The 20,860-nt window shown below is 38.3% G+C and overlaps 1 long non-coding RNA gene across 1 annotated transcript in view; it reads right to left on the reverse strand.

The window, feature by feature from the left end:
* The window catches only part of LOC140595139 (uncharacterized), a 63,045-nt gene extending 43,720 nt beyond the window's left edge, over positions 1-19,325 (reverse strand). The window contains exon 1 of the long non-coding RNA XR_011996523.1: positions 19,250-19,325. This is a non-coding gene — a long non-coding RNA (uncharacterized lncRNA). The remainder of the gene's footprint in view (positions 1-19,249) is intronic.
* Positions 19,326-20,860: the final 1,535 nt, after the last annotated feature.

Genomic DNA, 20,860 nt, shown 5'->3' on the forward strand with positions numbered 1-20,860 from the left:
AAAGGAACTATGGAATTGGAATGCTGGTGTTATAGGGACTAATTTATTTTAATTCTATCTTTGGGGTATAGATGATAGAAAATAATTTATGTGACATAAAGAAGAGATTCCCAATGATTTATGTACCTAGGATGTGATAGGGCTATGTGAGGAGATATTATTTCCATTTCACAGATGACAAAATGAGTCTTAGAGAATTCTATTATCTTCGATATATTCATTATCTCCCACATTTGTTCATTAAAAATTTACTGAATGTTTACCATGTGCTAGATATTAATTCTAGATACTAAGAATTGATCAATGAACACAACTGACAAAATTCCCTGTCCTCTCCTGATGAAGCTTACACTCTACTGAGGAGAGAGAGATAGTAATAAGATAAGTAATATATATAGCCTGTTAAATGGTGAAAAGAAGAAAAAGTAACATGGAATGAGATAGAACACGTGGTGAGGAATGGTTGTGATTTTTTTTTTTAAGATTTCATTTCTTTGATTTCATTTCTTTCTTCATTGTACAGAGAGAGAGGGAGAGGGAGAAGGATACTTCCCGCTGAGCAGAGAGTCTGACATGGGGCTCAATCCCAGGACCCTAGGATCATAACCTGAGCCAAAGGCAAATGCTTAACCAGCTGAGCCATCCAGGCACCACAGCAACGGCTATAATTTTTAAAAGACTGTTTGAGAACTGTTTCACCAAGAAGGCAACATTTGGGTAAAGACCTAAAGTACAGGGGTCCCTGGGTGGCACAGCGGTTTAGCGCCTGCCTTTGGCCCAAGGCGCGATCCTGGAGACCTGGGATCGAATCCCACGTCGGGCTCCCAGTGCATGGAGCCTGCTTCTCCCTCTGCCTGTGTCTCTGCCTCTCTCTCTCTCTCTCTCTCTGTGTGTGACTATCATAAATAAATAAAAATTAAAAAAAAAAAAAAAAGACCTAAAGTACACAAAGAAGTGAGCCACATGGATATCCAAAGAATGATCTGGGTAGAAATGATAGCAGTTGTAAAGCTCCGAGTCGGAAGGGTTCCTGGCATGTTTGGGGGATGCTGTGGAGGCCAGCACAGTTGGAGTAAAGTGAACAAGAGGAAGCATGTGAGGTGATAGGAGAAATAGGGGGGACCTCAGATCATGCAGGTCATTGTGAGCCAGTGTAAGAACTTTGGTTTTAACTCTGAGGGAGATAGGAGGTCGTGCTGTAGTATGTCATGATCTGGTTTGCATTTTGATCGTATCTCTTCGGCTGCTGTGTTAAGAATAGACTGAAAGTCAACAACAAAAGCAGAGAACTCATTAGGAGGCTTATCTTAATACCATAATTCAAGTGGCTAGTGATTATGTCCCAAGTCACATGCGCAATCGTGGCAGAGTTAGCATTCAAACCTAATGTGCCTGATTCTCCACTATGTGATGCTACTTCCTGGTGGCCAAAAGGTCACTATTACTGGATATTGTTGACTTTCTTTCCATGTGTGATCAAACCAGAAAGTTACTTTGAAACTTGTGGTATTTGGGACTTTTTTCTTAGCTTATTTTGTGAAAAAAATGAAAATTCTTAAAAAGTACATTATCATATAATTTAAAATATATGAAATAATTTACTCACATTTTATTCTATAATATGATTGGTTTTGATTGGTCTCATTTTCTCAAGCTTCATTTATTATTACGTATAACCTATAAAGACCTAGAAACGGAACATTTTTGAGCCTGATAAAAACCCCAACTGAGAACCTTTCTAGACTTTGTTAAGTGCTTTTTTTTCTTTTAGCTGATTATGAGCTCAGAAACAAAGGTCCCTCTTCTCTTCCACTTAGGTTCCACTTAACAGTAGGAACCATGGGGCCACCCTCACATTCTCTCTTTGAGAGAAATGAGGAGATAAAGTGTCATTTTCTGAAAATCAATTGTTTGGTAGCAGCTAATTAAATTAATTTATTTCTGCCGAAACATATTCATGGGGGAGATGATTCAGTATAATTTCTCCATCTAGATATGGTTCTGGGGTCTTGCATCATGTTCATTCATCCTATTTCATCTATCCCTAAGACTTTGCCTTAAACGGGAGAAAGACGACAACTGTGAGTTAGATGTCAGAATTTCTAGGGGAGAAAAATGTAATTTGAAGAGTGCATCTTCATATCCCCAGTATATCCTATTTCAGCCATTGAATTGGTCTGCATCAGAGTCGAAGGACAGTCAGAGTGGCACCAAGTCTTCAGTAGGCTGTGGAACCAAGTCTTCAGTAAGCTGTGGAACCAAATACATTCAGGATCCTATTTTATGACCTAGGCTCCTAGGTCCCCAAAACAGGCTGAAAAACATAGCTAAGTAATCTGTCTCTCTGAGACAGTTTGTATTTTTTAAGATTTTATTTATTTATTCATGAGAAACACAGAGAGAGGCAGAGACATAGGCAGAAGGAGAAACAGGCTCCCTACAGGGAGCCTGATATGGGATTCAATCCCAGAACCCCAGGATCATGACCTGAGAAGAAGGCACTCAACCACTAAGCCACCCAGGTGCCCCAAGACACTTTATATTTTTAACAAAGCTGATTGAATCTGGGGAGCATTCAGGCCTAGAAACCTCTGGCCTAAAAGATATGCCCAGGATTATCTTCATGTTGGCCATGGACAGTTGTCTATAAAAAGACTAGGTTAAGATTCAGAAGACCGAGGTTCTAGTTCTGCCACCATCCCCCTTAATCCCTAATGATGTCAAAAATCATTGGAGAAGGGGTGCCTGGGTGGTTCAATCAGTTAAGTGTCTGCCTTCAGCTCAGGTCATAGTCCCAGCATCTTGATTTGGACCCCTTGTTGGGCTCCCTGCTCAGTGGGGAGCCTGCTTCTCCCTCTCCCTCTGCCCCTCCCACTCATGCTCTCTCTCAAATAAATAAATCTTTAAAAAAAAAAGAATAATCATTGGGGAATACTGGATCTTAAATATGGAAAGAAACCAAGACAGCTCCTAAGCATATCACTTTATAGAGGAGCTAATCTAGACCTAAACAGCATGAGTGCCCTAACATCAAATAACAAATTCATCCCAAAGATGAAATTAGGACCGAGTTTTACTGAGACCATAAAATTTCCCACTGTAAAATGGTAATACCTATATGAGCTTTAGTTCCTTTATCTCTTAAAAAAATGGCATAATACCTTCTCTACCTCCTTTACAGATTTGTATATGTAAGAAAACTGAGGTAAAAGCTATTAAAACTTCACTATGGGAAACAGGTAGGTATTATTTACTAGGTGAAGTCATAAGTGGTTAGACTTAGAATTATCAATACAATTATTGTCACCTCCCTCCTGAATGACTAATAATGTGACTGACAGAGGAGGCTGGTTTCATCTCCAGTTGTGAGCAGAGTGTACTGAGCCCTATGGATTTGAATAAGATAAGCTGGTACTTCAAGATCCAACTGGCTGGCACAAGAGTCACTCGGTGTGACAATAAACAGAAAGAAGAAAGACTAATGGCATAATTAAGAAGTGCAAAAATAAGAATTGTGTGAATCGGGGGCGCCTGGGTGGCTCAGTTGGTTAAGCGTCTGCCTCAGATCATGATCCTTGGGTCCTGGGATTGAGCCCAGTGTTAGGCTCCCTGCTCAGTGGGGAGTCTGCTTCTCCCTTTCCTTCTGTGCTCTCTCTCTCTCTCTTTCTCCTCCTCCCTCTTATTCTTCTCTCTGTCAAGTAAATAAATAAAATCTTACAAGAAAAAAATTGTGAATTAGCTCATAACACTCACAGCACTGCTGCCATTTCCAACTCAGTTCAGATAATAGTTCTAACTATTCCACGTTCATCAAGGCACACGTTGGTTTACTTTATTGTCATCACATCTTATGAGGCTGCTTATTTAAGATTAGAAAGTAACTATCAAAACACTGCAAATGGAAAAAATGGAGAAAGAGCCTCAAATTTTGGATAGTCTCAGTCTCTAGACTATTATCATAAAAAATCACATAGGACCGATGTATTTCAGATGTGAAGACCAGGCTAGGAGTTAGATAAGATCTCTCTTATGAGGCCTCTCTACTGCTTTTTCATCCACTGGTTCACCGAACATTTATTAAGCATGTCAACACCGTCCTACTGTATCCAGATACAGCAATACATGTGAGAGCTCAAATCCCTTCTCCCATTCATAGCTGGCAGAAGTATAGACATAGCAATAAAAGACCCTCACTTTAAAAGCAGTTGCTATTTATGAAGGCCCCACTATACAACTGGAACTGTATTAGAAAGTATACATATGTCCTCAAGACAATAGATTTAGGTCCTGTTTTTAGTTTTAATTCATGTTGAGGAAAATGAGAAATAGGCAGTTACCTTGCCTAAGGCCAACAGTTGGTGAATAGTGAATATTGGATTCAAATCAAAACCATTGGACTGAAAAGACCACCACCAGGCCCTAACAAATCTTCATTTGGCACTAGATTAAATTGTTGTATCAAACAGTACACTTGCTAAGATTATTATATGCATCATTTAGTTATCACAAAAACCCTTTGAGGAAAGGTTGCCTTTCTTTGAATTGTAGACTATGACTTCACCCAAAGGGATGGCAAGGATCTGGAATGAGCTCCCCAAGAAAACCATGGAGATCCGTGAGACCTAAATGTTGACATTAGAGAGAAAATAAATGGCGAAGCTTTTCTTCACTATTATGTTAGCACTTTCACTTTCAAAATAATATGGAAAGTAAGCTATTAGAATATTCCACCTCCCATGATTCATTTTGAAGGAACCATGTTTTTCTTAAAATTTAACATAAACAGAATATCTAGTTGATGGCTTAGAAACCTCCGGGTCTCTCACTGAATACGAAAAGCTTTTGAAAATGTTAGATCAATATAGGAAATATAACATTGGTGGGGGAGTCATAGAATCTGCATGGAAGACTTAATCAAAGTCAGTTCTCTTTCCTGGACCTCATTGTTTTCATCTGTAAATTGGTGATTGTTTACTAAATAGCTTTTAATTTTATAAATTCTAGGAAAAGGAGAATCCTTTAAATAGGTGAATCAATAATATCTAATTTTCACAATGAATGAAAGGTTTTCATATCTTCATTTTTATTTGATTCTTGAAACAGCCTGCCATAAGTCAGCTGGGCATAATTATTTGCATTTTATAGGTAAAAAAGCCAGTGGTTCTCACAATGTCACACATCTCAGTAGTGAGGAAGATAGTACTCCAATAATTCAGGTCTTCTTTCTACTATCCAATGGAAAACAAGTCCTTTCCATAAGTAGGTATTGATTGTCAACCTAAGAAAGACATTATATTTTTGCCGTGATGACTATAGAGATGGAGCAGATATATTTGCTGGCCTGAAGAATCTATAGTCTAGTAGAAGCAAGTACACAATTAAATTAGAAAATAGAATGGTAAGCATCGCATGAAACTGAGAGTTTTATGTTGGAAAAACCTGGGAAGTTTTATCAAAGGGAAGGTTTGAATTATGTATTAAAAGTATGGATGAATATCAGCATGTTGAATAAGCAGAGACGGGCATTCAAGAAAGAAGGACCAATGAAGACCAAGCTTAAGAAAATGAGAGGTCCTCAGGTTTATATGAGCAACAGTCTGGCTAAAGTTTATGGTGCCTACAGAACAATGACTTCAATTCTTGAGTTAGAGGAAGTCATCTAAGGAATTTGGATCTATTCCAAGCAGTGACTCTTTGATGATGATTAGGCCAAAAAGCCAGAAGAAGCTTTCTGAGAAATTCTTAGACAGAATGACTCAAATGCACTACCATCCCTGAAATACATCCGCTGTTCCCACCATAAGTGATCTCTGGCCTGTAATTGACTTTAGAAAATTGTTTCAGCCTAAACAGCATGTGTGTGTGTGAGTGTGTGTGTATTGTGCGGATGTTAATCACTAATTTCTACTCTAGGGTAGATTACTTAGTTGAATTAGAAATTTATACCTCATACTTTTGGTCATAAACTCTACCTCGAGGCAGTTACCACAAAGGTGTCAACTTTTTCATCTCTAGTCAAGACCAAAGATTATATTAATGAACTTCATAGATGTTAAAGGAAGTCTTAATTGATGAGCATAATAGATATTAGGAATGAGTATTAGTAATATCCATGGGGTTGAATATATGTGGATTGGCTAGAAATACTATAGAAACATTCTCTTCTTTTGCAGAGGTAAAATGTGAGGAGTCTGTTTACCCAAAATGTTGATTTCTGTAGGAATAGAACCATAAGCTTAATTTCTAAGAAATTCTCTGTCCCTCTTCTGGCTTGGATAATTCATGGGACTCCAGCCAGACATTTTGCTATATCCTCGGGAGACTATGGTCACACTTGCCTCAGGTGACCCTTTTACTCAAGATGCTACTAGCCCTGGGTGCCTTGGTGGCTCAGTGGTTGAGTGTCTGCCTTCGACTCAGGTTGTGATCCCGGAGTCCTGGGATCAATCCTGCCATCAGGCTTCCTATAAGGAGCCTGCTTCTCCCTCTGCCTGTGTCTCTGCCTCTCTCACTGCATCTCTCATGAATAAATAAATAAAATCTTAAAAAAAAAAGATGCTACTAGCCCACCTAAGCCAATGCTGAACTGGGCTTCCATTGACCTGTCACAAGAAGTTCTGGGACTTTCTGCTGTTTGCCAACAGCTGTCAGTATGTGCAGCTAAATTTGTTCCCATACTTGATTGTTTGCATTCTCACAAAGTAGTGAAATCATGAAGAAGAGACCTACAACCTTGAGTATCCCAAAAGACAACTAACCAAGAAAAGAACTCAAGAATTAAGAGAAGCCAAACTGATTTTGGGACATTTGCAACAATAAGCTTCTGAATCTCTGGGACCAAGAAGAGTCATTAGATAAGGCAAATTCTGGCAGACAAACTAAGAGATAAATATTAACCTGCCTTTCTAGGCCCTCGTCCCAGAGATAAATCTTTTTTTTTTTTTTCAGGCTAATCCTGAGAAAGGGGCTCCAAATTGGGCTGAGCTGGGGAAGCAGTAGGTAGTACTTAGAGAGTATTCTTGTGTGCTATGCATGGCTTGAAACTTTTTTATATGTATTAGCTCAGTTAATCTTTAAAATCACCCCATGAGCTTACATTTTCATCTTAACATAATAGACAAAGGAATGGAGTCACAGAGTAGTGAAATGTTTACCTAAGGTCATACTCTGGCAAATGGCAGGGTCAGAATGTACATGCAGGCAGTGTGTCCCTGAGGACCTTCTCTTAATCACCACACCCGACTGTGTTACATGCAGCACAATATTCAGTGCCTAAGAGGCCTGCCTGGTCTCCTGACTTCCTTCTCCAACCAGAGGACCAAGAGATCCAGTGGCTTTCCTGGGAGCCTGAGGTTCTGTAATAATAAGATTTCTTTAATTGTGGACATATTACAGGTTTCAAATTTCACAGCATTTTGTTTCACATTCCTTGGTTTGCAAAAACCCTAGGACAGAGACAAAGAAGGGACTGTTGTCCCCATTACAGAAGGTGAAAATGAGTCTTGGGGAATTTAAATAGGTTGTTCAATGCCACACAACCAGGAAATGATGGGGTAAAGATTAGAACCCCAGTGGGCCTAGGTGGAGGTGGTGACAGACCCCAGAATTACGATTAGATGATGACTCCTTGTACCTGTTTGTTGCCACCTCAAGGTCAGCCTTCCACACACAATTTTCTTTTATGTATATGTTACTTCATAATTATCAGAAGGACTTTTCCATATGCTGACCTGTTTGATGCGGTCTTCACATGCATCTAGCATGTGTGTGTGTGTGTGTGCACAATTATTAGGGGCACGGGGTGTTATCCTTTTCCTGCCCCCAAGAAGACTCCGTCTCTGGGAAAGCAAATGTGTTCTCAAGCCTGCTGAACAAGTGAGTGTGCATCACAGACAGAGAGAGAACTCAAATCTTCCAACTCCAAATCCACCCATAAATTTATATTCACATCCAGACAAATTCAGAGCTGTAATGTGACCATTGGGATTTATAGTTAAATATCTCCTGCATTTTATCTCCCTCCTTCTCTTTCTTCCCTTGGACTACACCCAGCAGTGCTCAAATCACCTAGCCCTGCAGCTTCCTTTATAATCCTATTATTATTCAGAGCCAACAGAGAGAAACCGTTAAGTTCTCTGAAAACAGAAAGCATTTTGTCAAGAAACACATGTTGTGACTCTGCACCAAGGAAACGCAGAAATGATGACGTGGGTGGAGGAATGCTCATGACTGTTTAGCAACTGCCATACACAACTACACAGTCAGCGATTAAAGGCAATGATGGCTTATCCACTGACCTAATGTCACCGTGCATCCCACCATCATTAGCTTTTGAGACATTAACAGGAATTGAAGTCACTGATCTTGGCAGATTGGTTGAAGAGGAAATAGAGCACCAGATGGCAGGATTTCTGTCTTAACTGTTAAGACTAAGGAAAGTCTATTATATTTGAGATCATGGTTTCTTCATCTGGAAAATGGGAATTAAAGTAACTAACTTAGTGAAAGACTGAACCAATCCATGCCAGTTTTGTCTCATAAATCCTGAGCCTTTGTGACTCAATGATAGTGCTGCACGAGCACCTTGGCCTTCGCCTTAGCCTTTTAACTGAGGATGAGGTGATTTATGATGGAATTTGCATAGGCAAACAAATCCCCAGCTGTAAGCTGCCTGCCCCAGAGTTTCATGGTTCACTAAGGATTAAGATTCTTGGAGCTCCTTCTGGGTGGCTAGAGGCTCTGACAGATATACTTTCTCAGTTAGTTTCCTGACTGTGGTAGGTATCCCTTCACTTCGTGGCATGATGAAGTTTGACTCTACCCAGGAGGAGTGAATTAAAGATTGTGGGCTGTGAAGCCTCAGGTTTTGTGGAACTTAATTGCAAGGGGACTTTCTTGGGGGGAAATTACTTTCTTTGCAATGTGGAATAACTAGAGGAGGTTTTACGAATTACCAAAGACAGGACCATAACCAATCTGTTTGGCTTGTAGAGATCCTTGAAGAGTAATGAGCTTTTCTGAAAGGATTTGATGGATCTCAGAAGGACTTGTCAATACCACTTCATAAATGAGAAGGTGGAACTAGATTCATAGAATGACAAAATCACAGGATAGTAAGGGACATGATACTTGAATTCCCTATTTAATAACCTGTTCAAACAGCATGAAGAGTACATTGAAATCTTCAGTGTATGTGGACCTCACTGAAAAGGGAAGTAGACTATTCTCTCCTCAAACAACTTGGCAAGTTTGTATCATTGACACAATTTTTTTTCCTCCTAACATCTATTAGCATCATGTAAAACCAGTTGGATCTCACTATATGACAGACCTCTATAGACCTATATTGGAAGACTCCTATTATGTAATCCCCGTATCTTCTCTTCACTTGATTACTACTTTCAACTGATTTCACTATTCTTCCTATAACATAATTAGGTCTCTTTAAAAAGTAAATATGAATAAATTATACATATAATCCAAACAGATATATAAAAGTTATACACACATAAAATAGGATAAGCAGAAGATAATCACAAATATCTGAGCTCTTAATCTAGTGTGGGTTTTCTTCCTACCTTTGTTCACTTAGGTAGCAACCGATAATCTCCTCAAAGTCATTTCTAGACTCATAGAAGGCTGGAATTGAAAGAGATACTGGAAGGGCACCTGGGTGACTCAGTGGTTAAGCATCTACCTTTCGCTCAGGTCATGATCCTGGAGTCCTGGGATCAAATCCCGCATCACGCTAAACCACAGGGAGCCTGCTTCTCCCTCTGCCTATGTTTCTGCCTCTCTCTCTCTCTCTGTGTCTGTCATGAATAAATATATAAAGTCTTAGAAAAAGAAAAAGAAAGAGATACTGGAAATCATATAAATTGTTTTCCCATCTTTTGTGCATGAGATATTGGGTTTCTAATATCACTCTGAAACTCATGTGGTCTGGCTAATAATCATGTTCCATGGAGGAGCTATGATCTCTACTACTGTCCTTGACTTAACATCAAAAATTATAACATGTGTGCTTCACACACAAACATCAGTGGTCATCTGTAGTTTATGTTCACCCACCTGATTGCACTGATTCTTTATTTTTCTAATTTTTGGAGTCTGTGACTATGTAGCTATGGCACATTATTGCTTGGAGCAAATTAAGAGCAATGGTCATTAGTGGGAAACTTACAATTAAATCAAGGAAGCACATACCTCAGGGCTTGCAAAATAATTTGAAAGTTATCTAGTCAGTTTACTGCTTGAGTCATTTCAACCATATCCTGATCAAGTTAGTGAATCAGATTCCATGTGAATATACCCCATGATTGGAGGAAGTCAGTGCCTTCTGAGAAGTGTGCAGCATTTTTATATGCTCTGGTTATTTAAAAAGGCTATACCAAAAAATGAGGTAAAAATATTTCCCTGAGACTTTTGGTGTGAGGGGATCTAGTTTGCTCCTTGTCATTCATAAACTGTTCTATTACAGCAACTTAACTGCAAAATCAGAACATCATCCTAGGAAATTGGTCCCACACTGTTGCTGGTCAGCTGGGTAAATTATAGGCCGCTGTATGGTCAGCCCTCAGGAGTTATAGTGGCCTGTCACTACTGGCAGAGTGATTTCTGCAGGGGCCACCTCATTATATGGGAAAATGCCCTCAAAGGGCAAGCCTGTTTCTTGTCCTGGCAGACCTGTCACATCCGATGTTAGAGGAAACAGCGGCAAAGAATTGTGGCTGAAAGAATTGTAAATTTTGCCTGTGGAGAGTCACTGAGGGCAATTCTCCTAAAAAGGATTATTTGTCAACTGCAGTAAGACTCTTTGTTATTAGAATTTAATTGATATTTGCTACTGAAGAAGAAAGCTGAAAACAGGATATAAGGCAAGCAATTAAATCTTTTTAATAAAGTGTAGTTAATGAGTTGTCAAATTTGGTAGAGATTATTCCGTCCTTCCCCTTTTTTTCTTCTAAGGATAGGTAGGGCTGTCTTACTATCCTGGGGAAATGTCACACAATCACAAGAGAGGCAAATTAAATCAAATAAGGCCAGGCAGCTTTTGTGCAATCAGAAGAACAAAAATTAGAGCCCGGGGACCCAGGAATTCAGCTCAGATTGTTCAGTAGGTAACTTTGTACCTCTCCTTCTGGGCTTTCATTTATTCATCAAATATGGGTGAGCACCAGATGATCTCTAAGGTCCTCATAAGTCAATGTTTTGCTCATATTCTACACATTTATTTATAACTGTAGATATACGCAGCAGATAGGAACCAAACATCTAATATAGAATCCCAGCATCCCCAGTAATTAGCAATGTGATCCGGGTTAAGTTAATTAACCTCTGTAAGTATTAATGTCCTCCTTCGTAGAAAGGGAAAATATATGCATATCTCCATAGGATTTTGTTAGAATTAAATCGGAGAATAGATTTAAGTGATTTGGAAAAGGGCCTGGAACATGGAAAGTGATGACTAAATATTGACTATTTTTATTAACATTCAGTTTCATGATCCAGCTTTTTAAACTACAATATATCCTAACCACCAGAGGGCACTGCACAGAGAACGGCTGGACTTAAACTGGATGCCCTTACTGGCTGCTTGAAGCAATTGTCTCCCTGCTACCCAGAAATTTCAGCTCGGGTTGTTTGATCTCCATTTGCACCATATGCCAGTCTCAGTGACTGTGAGTGCTGCAGTTTGTTTTTGTCTAGGGTCTTCTACTTCTTGCATTATTGAGGAATCCTTAGGTGATAGAGTGCTCATTTAGAGAGAGTCTAAATTTAGAAGAAGAAAATTGAGTCTTACCACAGGTCAGTCACTACGTTGATCATTGCAATAAATGTCCGTAACGGAAATGAAGACCTAAGCTACCATTCTTATTTTATGATGAGAAAACTAAAACTCATACAGGTTATGCTCTTTGCCTGAAGTCGCACAGCCAAGAAATGATAAAAGCATAATTCAAAGCCAAGGCTGTTCGACCCCAATGATTGTACTCCTTTGGTTTCACCATGCTGCCTCCAAAGCTGTGTCCGCATGAAAGCAGAAGATATGAAAGCACAAGATACCATGGAACAAGCCCAAAATGCCCGTCATCTCCTCTACTACATAATATTGTATTAGAGGAATTAGCTAATGTGGTCAGAGGCTAAATTGCAAATAGAGGCAAAAGGAAAGCTAAACCAATCCTTATTATATATCACAAAATTATAGACCTGGAAAACCTTGAAAAATATAATAGTTATCACGAACAAGACAACTTAGCAAAATGCAGGGTACAAAATTCACCCAAAGAAGTAACTTACATGTATACAAACATAATCAGATGGAGGAAATAATGGAGGAACAGAGTCAATTTTCAATAGCAGAATAAAATAAAATGAAATAGAACACATGCACGAACTTAAAAAGAAGAGTAGAACACCTACACAGAGACACTTAAAGACATAGAAGTAAACTGAATAAATGGGACAACATTCCATATTTTTGGTTAGGATGACTCAATATAATAAAGATGTCAATACTCCTTGTGTTAATTGTTTGATCCCAACGATGATAACATACTCCCTTATTCTCCCTGGAGCAAGACAAATTGATTATAACATTCAGTTGAAAGAATTGAAGAGTAAAAGAAAAAGTGAAATTATCAAGGAAACCCTTTAAAATGAGGGGTAATGGGGGGGAGAGCTGATCTTTGCAGATCATTAAAACATAATATAAAGCCTCTTTGTTCAACAAAAAGTATAATACTGGTACACAAATAAAGAGGGAGACCAATAAAATGGAATGTAAAATCCAGAAAGAATAAAAATGAAGGTGGAAATTTAGTATGTTATAAAGAGGGTATTTCAAAGCAATGAGGAAAAACAAAAAACAAACAAAAAAAAAACTTTTAAAAACCAAACAGACAACTGGTTACCCATAAATACAAACATAAAATTGTATCTATCTTTCATATTATATAACCAAATAAATTAAAAAATGGCTTAGATACTTGAATGCAAAACTAAAAGCTACATAAATACTCAGACAAAATGTGAATGGCTTCCTTTATAATCTGGGAACTAGAAAAAAATGGTCTAGTATGACCAAAATCTGGATTCTCTCAAAGAGAAGTTTGATAAATTTGAGTACATAAGATTTATTTATTTTTAAGATTTTATTTATTTATTTGACAGGGAAAAAGAAAGCACAAGCAGGGGGAGCAGCAGGCAGATGGAAGAGGGAGAAGCAGCTCCCCACAGAGCAGGGAGACTGATGCTGGGCTCAATTCCAGGACCCTGGGACCATGACCTGAGCTAAAGGCAGACACTTAACCAACTGAGCCACCCAGGTGCCCCTGAGTGCGTAAGATTTAAAAGATAACTTTGTATGGAAAAAAAATGAACTTCCAAAGGATTAGATAATTGGTCACACCTTGAGCAACTTCTCCTAGATGTTTGGTCTGTGAGGAAAAGCGTTTGTCAACAGTCTTAGAAGAGAAAAGCCTGCCTGCATTCCTTGATAGTCATAACCTCTTGAGAAAATTCCTATCAGATCAAGGATACTCCAAATAAACTGAAATTTCCTGTCTCCTTTGGTATTTTCTACATACCTGAAGAATCTTTTGAACTTAATAGCTGAGCTTTCCTGACTTCTAAAATTTGGACATGTTTTGGTTGTTATTCCCTAGAGGCTAACATTACCTGTTGATTTATCTTAAACATGACATACTTTCTTCATTTCCAGTCCTGATATGGTGGTTGGCTGGAGATTGTGATGTGTCATTAAAAATGCAGGGAGTTTCATTGGTGATTTTCTTCTCTCCATGTTGCAAGAATTTTTATTCCTTCTTAAAGAGGAAAGAGATACCTCTTTCTAGGTGAAGGCCTATATCCAAAAGAGATAACCCAAGTAAAACTTTGGAAACAGCCCAACGTGAATATAAACATCCTTTGCAGATAGAAATGTCTAGTTCATGTGAAGGTGGTTAAAGCAAATCCTTTTTTTGGCAGACCTATTTCATGCTCATCCTGGGGTACACTGCTTGCAAAATCTTGAGATTCTATTCATGAATCCTTCTCAGTACAGATGATGGAGCCATCCTCCATATCATAAGGAACATAAAACATCATAGAAGGTCATTTTTTCGGAGCCCAAAAAACCAAAAAGAATTTTAAAGTCTGTCAATTGCTTTATTTCCATTTAATATAGAACCATTCTTATTTTTTAAACTTTTTCCCAACACATCTGATGAGGTTTGACATAAAAGAGAGCCTTCCAAAAACAGACTTGGATTCAAATCATAAAAGATTTATTTATGACTCAAGGACTAGGCATATGCCTGCAGGACTGATGATTACTCGTGTGACTAGTTTTATACCTTCCACTTATTACTTTTCACAGTCTCTTTATCTTATCACAAACTATGCTTGTAACTTAGATATTGACTTGGACCTTATAAGAAAGAATTTTGCTCAGCATTATCCAGCTTGATGGACAATTACTCATTTTTTAACAAGATACAACTAAAGTCAGAACCATACATACCATCACTAGAAAACTCTTCCATTTGAAATTAACCCATTCTTTTGACACCATGATTTCACACCCTTCTAATTCATACTTTTCCTCTTTATCTAGAAGCATATTGTATTGGTTTTTTATGGCTGCTATGTCTGAAAAAAAAAAAAAACACTCCACTGATTTAATGCTTAAAGCAACATAAATTTATTATTTCACAGTTCTGTAGATCAGAAGTCCAAGTTTGCTTGCCTGGTCTCCCTGTTCTGGGTTTCACAAAACTGGAACCCAAGTGTCATTCTGCTTCACTCCAGTTAGAAAGCTCTAGGAAGAATCTGTTTCCAAGCTCCTTTACGTTGCCAGCAGAATACAGTTCCTAACAGTTGTGGGACTGAGGCACCATTTTCATGCTCACTGTTAGCTGAGGGAGCACCTTTTGCTCCTAGAAGCCTCCCTTCAGTCTTAGAGGCAATAATGATGCCTTCTCACACATGGAATCTCTCAGATTTTTGCTGCATCCTTTTTACTCAAACCAGAGAAACTTCTCTGCTTTAAAGGGCTCATGTGATTAGATTGTATGCACTGAGATAACCCAGGATACTCTTCCTCCCTTAGGGTCTGTAACTTTGATTGTACCTGCACAGTTCCTTTCACCATGTAAAGCAAGATATTCACAATTTCTGGAGATTAGGGCATGGGCATCTTTGGCCAGTCAGCGTGGGGAAAGTATTATTCTGTCTACCACACATGTCATTTTGGGAAATTCATTCCCATGCTCTAACCCATTTTGTACACTTATCTGTCATGGATTAAAGAGACAAGATTCAACTCATGGGAGGAGCTAGAATTTAAAACATGGTTTAGATTTAGAAAGAGCTAGAAACAAGGCAGAAGTTGAGAGGAGGGAAATTGGGCAGATGCTCTGGACTATGGATTATGGATATGGCCAGTCTGGTACTAGGATTAGGATGCTACACAGGCTCACCTTCACTGATGTTTGGAATTTGAGCCTAAATGACGGAAAAGGATACTAAGGAAAGAGCAACAGGAATGCATCAGATTTTATTTCTAGGGATCGCAACCTATAAATAACCATGTCAATGTAGAGGATATACATGCTTTAGTCCTAATTGATACCTGAACTGGAAGGTAACGGAATTCAAGGTAAATTAAAGGTGAGTGGTAGACATCAGAGAGTCTATCTCTGAGAACACGTGACTAACTGCATAAGTTAGAGAACTTTTGTCGTTTCCACAGTCCTCTTGAGACCAGATCTGACCTCATTATGTTTCCCTGTGAAGTCTTGTTTATTTTAAATAAAATATGTGGTTGATTAATACTAAATTTGTTTTGGGAAGCCCAGGTGGCTCAGTGGTTGAGCGTCTGCCTTCGGCTCAGAGCTTGATCCTCGGATCTGGGATCGAGTCCCATATTGGGCTCCTTGCAGGAAGCCTGCTTCTCCCTCTGCTTGTATCTCTGCCTCTCTCTCTCTCTCTCTCTCTCTCTCTCTCTCATGAATAAATAAATAAAATATTTTTTTAAAATACTAAACTTGTTTGCACTAGTCTGCAACTTACTTTTTTACCTACCACCCATTCTTCTAGAGACGTGCTTCTCCTTAGAGTCATTCTCTTCTTAATTTTTCCTTGAGGAATTAAATCTAGTTATCTAAGGTAGAGAGCACATCAGACTCTAACTTTTCATCCTCACCTAAGGAGCTTTGTACAATGGCCGACACCATGAGTACTAGAGAAACAATAAATGAAAAGCCCTCTGCCTTCCCAAAGGGAAATAGTCAAAATTCTTTCACCGCTAGATCTTCCTACATGGTTAATATTTCAGCCCAGAGTAGCAGTTCCCTTCTTTCATCAGCCTTCTCAGAGGTGCAGATAGCAAAGATTTCTTAAATTTTTTTCATTAGCAGGAAGAAAATCCCAATTAATGTCTCTTAGTCCTCTGTGTGGTGACAGCTATTATGGTTTTCCTGTGCAATGACCATTTCCCCCATTTCTGATAATATCATCTTGATTTTCTTTAAGGAAAAACATAGTCCTACTCTTAGCCTATATTGTTAGGATAGAGCTGATCTTACTCTGACTTCAAAGTATGAGTGTTTGAGGTTTGGCCAATCAGAACCAAAGATTCTTAATTCTCCATTTCAGAAGAAGGGGAACAGGGAAGCCTGTGTGGCACAGTCAGTTAAGCAGCGGACTCTTGGTTTCGGCTCAGGTGGTCATGAGATAGAACCCTGCAAAGGTTTCCATTCTCAGTGTGGATTGTGCTTAAGATTCTCTGTCCCCCTCTCCCTCTGCCCCTCCAGCTTGTGCTCTTTCTCTCTCTAAATAAATATATACAATTAAAAAAAAAAAAACAAGGCATGGGAAACAAAGTAGTTCTCTTTCTATTGGACTTAAGAATTGTGAGGATATGAATTGAAGCATTAGCATGGGGGAAGGAGAGTTCAGGATCTTCTCCACAAGGTAATCACGGCAGAAGATGGACCCAAGTTAAGTTCCAGCCATGTAATTTGAGCTCTTGGATTCAGCCAGCCTGCCTTCAGATTTTCTAGGTTTGTAAGCCAAAAAATTTTCTTTCATCCTTTGATCAGTTTGAATTGAGTTTCTGCCATTTTTAGCTAAAAGCATCCTGACCAACACACAACTACACATCTCATGGTACTATCTCTTATCCAAACTGTAATTAGATCGTTATATCGTTATATTTATATCTGAATGTTCTTCTCTACTGCCTAATTAGAAACATCCTGGGAGCAGTAAGAGGCTTTGTTTGATACATTGCAATAACCTTAGCACCCAGATTTAGTGTCTGACATATAGCCCAACCCTTGCCCCCACTCTGCATATATATTTTAAGAATGGATGGGAAATGATTGACATTTTCTTTGCTTTTTTTTATTTTTAATTGTATTTTCCTAGAGTTTTTGTTTTAATTGCCTCCATTGTTCCTTCCTACTACAGAGGGATTGAAATGGGAATCCAAATATCTCTTGAAGTCAGAAGCAGAGGAAATGACTGCCCCTAGTTACTCATCAACTCCCATTATCTGCCAGCCACATTATTATATTCATTTAGGCAAGGCAACAAAATCTACTTTCAGGAAAAGAAAAGAAAACAAAACAAAACAAAAAATAGTGAAGCTTAAAACATAACATAATCTCAAAAAATTGTCCTAATTCAGTTCAAGTATTGCCTACAAAATACAGACTACAAAATAGCTGGACTTTCCCCATCTTTAAGACATCCAGATGGCCAAGAGACACATGAAAAGATGCTCAACATCTTTAAATCATCTCATAATCAGAGAAATGCAAATAAAAACTATACTGAAATATCACCCCTCACCTGTTAGAATGACTAAAATCAATAACATGAGTAACAAGTGTTGGCAAGGATATGGAAAAAAAGAAACACTCCTGCACCATTGATGGGAATAAAAATTGGTGCAGCCACTATGGAAAACGGTATGGGAGTTCCTCAAAAAGTTAGAAATAGAACTACCCTACAATCTAGTCAGCACACTACTGGGTATTTACCCCAAAAATACAAAAACACTAATTCAAAGGGATACATATAGCCCTACATTTATAGCAGTACTTACAATAGCCAAATATGTATTATATGTATTATATACATATATAAAATGGAATATTACTCAGCCATCAAAAATTAAATCTTGCCATTGCAATTACATGGATGGAGCTAGAGAGTATAATGCTAAGTGAAATAAGCCAGTCAGAGAAAGACAAATACAATATTGTATGATTTCACCCATGTGTAGAATTCAAGAAACAAAACAAATGAGTAAAGGAGAGAGAGAGAGAAACCAAGAAACAGACTCTTAACTCTAGAGGACAAATTGATGGTCCCAGAGGGGAGGTGGGGTGTGTGTGAAACAGGTAATGGGGATTAAGAGTACACTTATCGAGATGAGCACTGAGTCATGTACAGAATTGCTGAATTACTATATTGCACACCTGAAACTAATATGTATATATGCTAACTATGCTGGAACTAAAATTAAAAAAAAAGAAATTTTCCAATGTTTGAGAGAAGAATTTCTCAGACAGGTACTGCTTGAGACCGTTCATGCTTTGGCTCACATGCTGAATGCATTGTCTAATAAATATTCAAATTTCCTCTATACTTTGTTGATGACAGATTTGCTAAATGAATCTCTGGAAAATTACCTTCAAAAAAAGCAGTGTATGCCTTAAGCTCTCCCATAGAAATATTAATGAAATCCCAGGTTCCTGTTACCTCTTTGACCAGCCATCAGGTCCCAGGTATTATTATAAATCAGCCATTCAATAACAACCTGTTTGAGATCCTTTGTGGATGAACTCCCCAAACCACAACTGCTTATAATTGGAATTTTAAATTCTAAAGAAAAAAAGCTCTATTCCCATCATTAACTCATTAATTAAGCCCCAAATTTCTAGAGTCAGCATGTTTTTAATCACCACATTGTATGCCTTTAATCCTGAGGCACAGAACAGTGCCCAGTACTCACATTTTTGCAAGTAGCCTTTTCTTTAACATTGCTTTTAATTTAATATGGGGAAAAAAAAAACAAGTTTGGGGTTATTAACCTCAGGGCTTAAAAAAATACCATAATGGTTTATCAACAAGTTGACAAGTTTTTTATTATAACTAATTTTCACAATCTTCCCCATATTTTGGCCACTGAATTCCAAAGGCCAATGCAATTAGAAATTGAAGTTTTACTTACCAGACTGAAGGAGGAAGGAGACACCCTCTGGAAGCATTGTGCTAGCTCAGACCACCTCACGCCCCCTTCAAAATCTGTCAATGCCCAGCGAATCAGAGCCCTACAACAATGATTCCATGTGAGGAATGGCCAGTTAAAATCACCCCAGTCTTCTGTATCACATACAGAGTTCTCTTGTCTGCCAACATGAATGGTTGCTATCATTACATCAGCCTCCAGTGACTTCAATACATGAATGGCTAGCTTACGGTCCAAGAGTGGATGGGCTTTTCTGTCTTTTTTCAGAGGCATCTGCCAACCAATGGGAACAAGGAGACAAAGCTATCTTTAAGCATTCTGCCCCACGCAATGAATAGGCAATGTCTAAAAAGCTCAAGATGAGACTGTGAGAACATGAAGGACACCCATAGACTTCTGAAAACCTCCTTCCAGTAAGAGAGCTCTTCTCATATATAGGAATGAAAGCAAATTGAACTGAAAGCAGAGCTGTGTCTACTTGACTTTGAAGGAGAAGCTTAATAGAAAGGAGTGGTGGAAACAATTCAAGAAGCTATAAGGGCTCAAGGGTGCCTGTTATTGGTGAATGGCCCAGTTTACTCAAAGCGAGGAGAAAACTCCCGATATCTAGCTTTTTTACTTAGAATATGTGAGCTCCAGTTCTGACTCAAGCACTCTTTTGTTTTGTTTTATTCCATTTTTAGTACTATTCCACTATCAAAACAATGGCAGCTCATTACAGATAATTAGACAAAGAAAAGCATGAAAAAGTGGAAATCCATCTATAATCCCAGTGAACACAGGGAATTACTGTCATCATTTCTGTCACGTTTCTTTCTAGCTTTATACCTATTATTTTGTGTTTATCTAGGTGACATCAGGCTGACAATATTAAAGTCTCTTTATTTGATATCTATTTCTATATCTTGCCTTGTATTATTAGTCTTTCTTTCATAATACTAAAAGCACCAATATAGGCATCATTTCAGTAGTAGAAAAGTAGTACCAATAATTTCTAGAATTCTATAGATGTTTTGTAATTTGCTTAGTCACATCCTTAGTAATGAACATTTTGATCATCTCTAAACATTCTAGATCATACAAAATATGGCAATAAACACCTTCCCATAACTCCAACATAGATATCTCTGTGTCACTCAAAGTGACATCCTTCTAAGGAGTGTCTGCTTTGCTGCCACCTCCATTCGAGACTCATTGCCATAATGAGCCACGGGCTGGTGGAGGAAGGAGGGGGAAGGTGCACGATCCACTTCAGATGTGTTTGATTAGGAGAAAAGATGAATCTACCGATTGACACAAAAAGAGGAGCTCTGTTTCTTAAGCAATGGAAGTATAGTTGACACTAGCTTATAGCCTTTGAAAAAGTATATTGTCATTGAGATGTATATATTAAAAGCTCGTTTGAAATAAAGTCAGATTTATTCCTTTGGATCCAAAGACTGAATACCCTAACATACTCCAAAATATTTAAAATACTTCACATGAAATAATGAGAAGAAGGTATTGGTTTATCTATTGTTTCTATTCATTGGTGCTATATGGGGTCTTTTTTTAATGGAATTTTTATATACCATATTTCAAAGCTAGTTACAG

The sequence above is a fragment of the Vulpes vulpes genome, chromosome 13, assembly GCF_048418805.1.
Source record: "Vulpes vulpes isolate BD-2025 chromosome 13, VulVul3, whole genome shotgun sequence".
NCBI classification, from domain to species: domain Eukaryota; kingdom Metazoa; phylum Chordata; class Mammalia; order Carnivora; family Canidae; genus Vulpes; species Vulpes vulpes.